Raw genomic sequence first — 7781 nt, forward strand, 5'->3', positions numbered from 1 at the left:
CAGCTGCTGTCCAAAATAGTTTGTGGAAGGTTGTCCCACTAAAGCCTTCATTCTTGCAGTTGCTGTAGAGATGTTGGCAACAAATTCTCCTTGTTGCCTGAGGAAGAACATCATAAAGTGCTGAGTCAACTCCCTGAAAATAAGAAAACAAATAAGTTAAAGCCAATAAGTTAAACAATTTCATGAAATAAACACAAAGAGTTAAGGATGTTACCCTCATCCTATCACTAATGAAGGTCCAATCAGTCCTCTTGCACCCTTCTTGCTGGAATATAAGTTTGAGATTGCTGAAGAAGTAGCTCCAAGAGTCAATGCTCTCAGTTGGCACAATAGCATAGGCAATGACAAAAAGTTCATTGTTGCCATCTATGCTAACTGCTGTCAACATAACCCCCTTGTAGTTGCCACTAAGATGTGCTCCATCTATCCCAATAATGGGCCTGCACCCCCTAATGAAGCCCTTAATCTGAGCACTGAAGGCTATGAAGCAACTCTTAAATTTGGGCTGACTTTGGGCTGTGTCCCCTATCCAGCTGATGAGGGCATAACTCCCTGGGTTTGTTTCCTTAACGACCTCAACATACCTAGGAAGCAGCCCATATGCCTCATCAAAGCCCCCATACAGTTCCACCCTTGCCATGCTCCTAACCTTATACGACAACCTTCTTTTGACCCTCAACCTATACCTACTCATGCAGACTCTTTGTAGGGACTCAACTGGAATGTCTGGGTTCCCCCTAACCTCATCAGCCAACTTGTTGCAAAGCCACTTTGATGTTACCATGGGGTTCTCCTCAAGTCTACCACAAGTAGTATGCTCACCCCTAAGTGTCTTTATTGCCCAAGATACATCATCACTCATAATTGATGCATGTATCCTCCATTCACAACACTCCATAATGCAAGTTATTGTGAATCTCTTCCTATCAGCCTTCTCTGTGTTCAATCCAAACCCCTCCTGTATACAGAAATCCCTCAAAACCTGTAGGAACTCCTCTTTGTTAGGGAAGATAAGCCAAGGCTGCAATTTTATTGATCCAAATGATGCTTCCCTCCAAATTTTCCCATTTTCATACAACTTATCTGTTGCTGCACTCCCATCAAGGTGATCCTCAAACTCTTTGTCACCTATCTCATCCTCAGCATCAATTATGATTTCATCCTCTATGAAATCGGTTTCAAATATGTCATCCCCATTGTTGTCATCATCATCCAACAGCTCAAAATCTTCATCACTCTCACCCTAACTAGACTCCTCACTCACCTCAGGTTGGCTCTCAATTACCTTCCCCCTAGACCTAGTATTCCTAACATCAGCTTTCATCTTAGGTCTTGGAATCCCAAACTTAACAGCAGTGCTTTTAGACATCCTAAACCCAGCAGGCCTTGTCCTAGAAGGACCTTTCTTGGATGACTGTCCTTCTTTGCTTGGAGGAGGTTCTGTTGAGGGGGGTTGTGAAGGTGCACGTTGTGTTGAGTGTTGTTCAGTTGAGGGTGGTGGTGTTGAGTGTTGTTCAGTTGAGGGTGGTGGTGTTGAGTGGTGTGGAGGTGAGTAAAGTGGTGGTGAAAGAGTAGGAGGGCTAGGTGGTGGAGGTAGAGGTGAGGGGGGTTGTGAAGGTGTGGCAATTGGAGGTGAAGGAGATGGTGTTGGGTGGTTAGGTGGACTGACAGGTGGAGGTGAAGGAGGTGGTGTTGGGTGGTTAGGTGGACTGACAGGTGGAGGTGAGGGAGGTTGTTGTGGTTCTGAATGGGTGGCAGTTGGGGGTGAGTTGTTAGGTGGAGATGTAGGTGGTGGTGATGGTTGGTTTTGTGACTGTGGGGGTTGTGAATCCCCAGGAAATACCTCAACATACTCTTGTGAGGAGTAAACCCTCACATACTCACACACAACCTCAGGTGCATCAGCATCCCTAACTGGGACCTCCATAGCCACTAGGAAACTCCTTAACTCCTCTATTTCCCTTTCTTCCTCCTCCTGTTTTTTCAATCTTTCCTCCTCTTCAGCCTGTTTTTTCAATCTTTCCTCCTCTTCTTCCCTCTCCTTCCTTAACCTCTCCTCATAAAGTCTCCTCTGTTCTATTACCTTCCTCTCAGCTTGTTCCTTCAAAGCTAAGTATGACATAAACACTACACTAGGTTTATCTGTTTCCTCTACCCAAAGTTCTATGGTGTCACTACCCCAATACATATCCCACAACTTTATCAACTCAAGGTCAGATGCAAGCTCTGTTTTCCTATTTGTTCTAGGCCCTCTTGAATAACAACCTAAATGCTTTGGGTAAGTACACACTTTGCTTCTCAGATTCAGTTACTATATCCTCAAACAACCCAATCAAATGACACAAGTCAGTGTCACTAACCCTAACATCAAAGTCACTAGAACCATAATGCAACAACAACCACACAGCTATCATCCTAACACATGCACAAGAAACGAACAACAAAAAAAATTCAAATTTAATCAAAATTCTTAATGTAGTGTATACCAAACAAACGCATAAACCCAAAAATCAACCCTAAACAAATTGCGACTAAATTTTAACTTACCTGAGTTCGAATTTTGTACAAAATTTTGAATTTTGACCACCGCAAAACTTTCGAAAATGCTTCCTCTAAGTTGCTCTTCAAAACAAATGTGTCCTCGAGTTCAGTTGTCGAAGAAATTCACTCGCGAAAATCGTTTTCAGTGGGTTAATTCTAGGTTTTTCCTTGATTTGTGATGAACAATGTTTAGGGAGAGAAGAAGATGAAGGGCCCTAAATTTTTGGTTGCATAAACTGCTAGAGGATTACGTGTCCAGCACCTGACAAACTGCCGCCAAAACACTTAATACTAAGTAAGGGTAATCTTGTAAATAAAGGCTAACGGAGAAATAACGGACGTTAAAAAAAGGGTATTTGGTGCACAAAAAGTAAATGTCAGGGGTATATGGTGAATTGTTGAAACATTGAGGGTATACTGTGAATTTCTTGATTTATCAGGGGTATTTGGTGAAAAAACCGAAAAAAAAATCATTTTATTCAACTTCATCATTATCTTCTGTAAAATTTGTAGCCTTTTGTTAGGTAAAAACATGCATGTTGGACAAATTGTTTGACTTAATATAGAAATTTTAAGTTACCCCTTTTTTTTAAAAAAAGGAAAGGTGTTGTGCATTATCTAAGAGATGGCCAAATCATCCCTGAGTACATAAGACACAACTTGAGGAGGGACATGACACTCCCTTTTAAACATGCAAAATGCATAACAAATAAGGGAATTGTGTATGGCTTGTCCAACAATGCATAAATTAGGTCAAATTTTATGTTGCAAAATTAAAATTTTCATACTTGCTTGTAGCACAAATTCGTAATTGTTTGGGTGGACCAACAATTACCACAAAGTGTCTTAGGGCCTTTTCTTTTCGGCATAAAACAGCTGAACTGAACTGGACTGATTAGAGCTAAACTGAACTGAACTAAACTGATTCGAGCTGAACTGAACTGAATTGAATTAAATTAAATTAAATTAAATTAAATTGAATGTAATAAATTTATAAATAATATTTAAACAATAATAATATGAATATTAAATAATTATTATAATGATAATTAATAATCATGAATAATAATAATAGTATTTTGGATAATTTTTAAATGATAGTTATAAATAAATAATATTAATAATCATAAATTAATAATAATAAAATAATTAATGATAATAATGATAATTAATAATAAATATTTTATATTATTTGTATTAATATATTAATACTTGATGATGATATATAATAACAATAATATCTAAGAAGTAAATTAATATTACTATTTTAATAATTAGATTTAATAATATTTAGTAATAAAAATAATGATTGGGTTGGACCGCGAAAATTACATCATAAACCGTCTTGACGCGATTTGATTGGTTTATGGGCTAAAAAACGTGAATTTATTTGTGCTTTGACCTAAATCATGTTCCTCCTAATAATAATAGATAACAGTAAAGCTATAATAAACAAATAATATATAGAAACAACAACAACAACAACAACAACAACAACAACAACAACAACAACAACAACAACAACAACAACAACAACAACAACAACAACAACAGCAACAGCAGCAACAGCAGCAACAGCAGCAGCAACAGCAACAGCAACAGCAACAGCAACAGCAACAACAACAGCAACAACAACAACAACAACAATAATAATAATAATAATAATAATAATAATAATACTTATTAATAGTAATGATATAAAAATAAATAATAATAATAATAATAAGAGTAATTAGTAAAATAAATTATACCAACATAATAATAGTATTTAACAAAATGGTTATAAAGGAATGGAGCTTAACTGAACTGAGTTGAATTGAACTGATTGGAGTTGAACTGAACTGATTGGAGCCGAACTGAACTGAAAATAAGATGGGGAGAAGAGACTCTTATTGGATACAATTAACAACCAAATTAAATAGTCATGCACACCAATTGTCGTGATAAATTCCATGGGCTAAAATCTAATAGGCAGGTCTATTATTAAATTTAATGCACACTTCTACTGGAATAATCCTAACATCATTCATTTTTATTAGGCCATGGTATCATACTCCCTACAACCTAGATTAGTTGCAACGTTTTGTTCTTTCGTGGTCAAATATGATATGTAATCCATTTTTTTCACTAATATGTATAAAATGTAATCATGTGGAATCTTTCTAAATAATTGGAATGTGTATTTTTGTAATATTAACTTCTTATGAACTTCATTTGATTTTTATTTGTTGCAATATTTGATGTCTACACACTATTTAGTGCACTACTTTGATCCTGAATATCTATACATATGTATAAGTAAAAATTATAAAAAGTTGATACTATGACAGTACACATTAAGATGAAGCAAATAATATTACACTTGACTATTTTTCTTATATATTGGTGAGATAATACATGATAAATTTGAGTGGTTACTATTCAAATGTTGTAACTAGTTAAAACTAGAAGAAGGATTTTAGTAATACATAATGAAAGATTCTGATATGGTGAAAGTAGTTTCTCAGAGAGTACAGAAAACAAATATTGTAACTAATAATTTGAGATGTGTGAAGCATGATAGGATATGTTTGTTAAGAAGTTCAATAATTTGTGTTCGTTAATACAATGTGCAATGTTGTACTCCTTCCGTCTCCATTTATTCTTCTGATTTAGAATCTTGATAGTATTCACGATTGGAGATGATCTTTTAAATTATTTTCAACGGATGATGAAAAAGATATAGTCATGTGTGATCTTCTTTGATTCGTCTCAATGAGTACTTTATTAAACTTTAATCATTATAATTTTTACTAATACACAATGAAAAATATTTAAGATCAAAGACGTCATTGACAAGCGTAAAAGTCGAAATACAAAGAATAAAAAGAAAAAGAGGGAGTATTATGTTTCTTTCATATTTTATTTGATAGTTTACCCTAGATGATGCACACCGATTTTTAATATGTATTCAAACATCACATACTAATATATACTCCTTTCGTCTCATAATATAATGTTTTTTACAAGGTCTCCAATATGTACCTTTGACTTTTGAAATATTCAATTATTAGTAACAATTAACAAAAATTGATATTATGATACTACACATGGAGGTGAATCTAACAAAATCGCACATGAGTATGTTTTTTTGTATATTTTAATGAAAAGATTTTCCAAAAATTTTAAAGTTTGACCCAACCAACAATTAAACATACACTGTTTTAAAGGATGGAGGGAGTAAAATATTTTATCGTACATATATGACTTGTGCTCATTTATATAAATTTTAAACATGATTAGTATAGTTTTCATAATGACTAAGTTTATGAGAGTCTTTAATAAGAGAACGTATTGTGTCGGACTCGTCCGACGCAATATTCTCGTCGGACGACTTCAGTTAGAAGCACTTGTGCTTCAGTTAGACTTACTTGGGTTTCAGTTGGTCTTTATTTTTTTTCAGGTAGTCTTCATTTTTTTTCAAGTAGTCTTCATTTTTTTTCAGGTAGTCTTCATTTTGTTTTCAGTTAGTCTTCTTTTTTCGTTTGGTTTTTGTACTTCAGTTAGACTTATTTTGGGTTTCAGTTGGTCTTTATTCTTTTTCAGGTAGTCTTCATTTTTTTTCAGGTAGTCTTCATTTTTTTCCAGGTAGTCTTCATTTTTTTTCAGGTAGTCCAACTGAAAAAAAACAAAGTCCAACTGAAAGAAAACAAAGATTAACTGAAAAGAAAACAAAACACTTACCTCTACATTCTCTCACTTTCTCCTTCTTCTTCATTATTAAACAACACAACGAGGCCTGTACCAATTCTTTGTAGATAAGTGATGCCCATTTCAGTGTTTGTCAATTTTCTTGAGAGTGGGAGTATGATGTGGTTGTATAATGGTGCGAGTACCATGATGAAAATGACCGGGAACACTGGAAGTGATGCTGGTGGGGCTGTTAAGGAACCGAGTTTTGTGTTCATTGTTGTGGCTTGTTGGACTGAGAAGGTGGAGAGTTGAGCAAGACAACAGTTCAGCATTATGGTGAAGATAGCGGGCAACCACAGCAGCAAGTGCACCAAACACAAGAATGTAGAAAACCTCCATTGTTGTTTTCTCACTCGATCTGCTTCAGCTTTTCTACCGCCAGTTTTAGAGAGAGAGAATGAATGATGCAGAGAGGAGAGAGAAATAGGGAGAATTAAAGAGAGAAAGATGAACAGAGAAGGGGTGCTTGTTAACAAATTTAAATGCGACTATAACAAATCTGTAGCGGCCATTTGAGTATTGGGCTCAGCCCGTCTGACAGTAAGTATTGGTCAGACGGTCTGACCCAATACTTTCACCTTTAATAAACAATAAATTTTAACCAACACATACTACTACCATTAGTATATCATTCCATAGTAATTGCGATAGCTTGACCGACAATGGTCAATACATGAATTTAAGCCTAATATCTCTAGTTATCTATTAGTAATATTATGAAATGGTGTTGCGTTAAAAAATACATCAAATAAAATCCTTAAACATATTCTTTATTAACATTTGGTTTTTATACGTTAGTAAAAAAATAAGGTCAAAGTGGTCATATCAATAGTGTAGAAGTCAAACTATTACAACTAATATACTTGAACGAAAAAATAGCACAATCATATTTTAAGGTTGCACATATTAATCATATTAATTATCATCATTTATATTCTCCTATTTTCAAACTAAAAATTTATAATCGTTAAATTTACATAACGCATTATCGAAGCCAAAAACTAGTTAAATAAACAAAAACAAAACGAGGGAACCGAGAAGTGTCCTCAAGAAAAAGAGGAAAAACTTTGTCTATCCACCGGGTAATCTACCCACTAAGAGATATGCATTAATAATCAGTGGAGTCCACCTAAGCAAAATTATTTATTTATTTTTTGTCTATTTCTAATGGGTAGTTTACCTAGTGGCTAGATGTAGGGGTGTTTATTTCGGATATTCGATCTGATCTGAAATTTTGGATCTGGAAAAATACGACCCAAATCTGGCCCGAAAATTTTCAAATTGGAATATATCGGATATCCGGCCTTGAAAACGGATATTTCGGATAGAATATCCGAAAATATATGAACAAATCCCAAAACTTTTAGTGTTTCATATACTTTTGGATATTTAAAAACGAAGATTTTCGATCTGAACGACCTTGAAAAATTTATGGATATCCAATCTAAAACAGTCGAGAACCAAAATCCAGATCGGATATCCGATATATTAAATCGAAGCGACCGGAC

Source organism: Beta vulgaris, chromosome 2 (assembly GCF_026745355.1).
Source record: "Beta vulgaris subsp. vulgaris cultivar EL10 chromosome 2, EL10.2, whole genome shotgun sequence".
NCBI classification, from domain to species: domain Eukaryota; kingdom Viridiplantae; phylum Streptophyta; class Magnoliopsida; order Caryophyllales; family Amaranthaceae; genus Beta; species Beta vulgaris.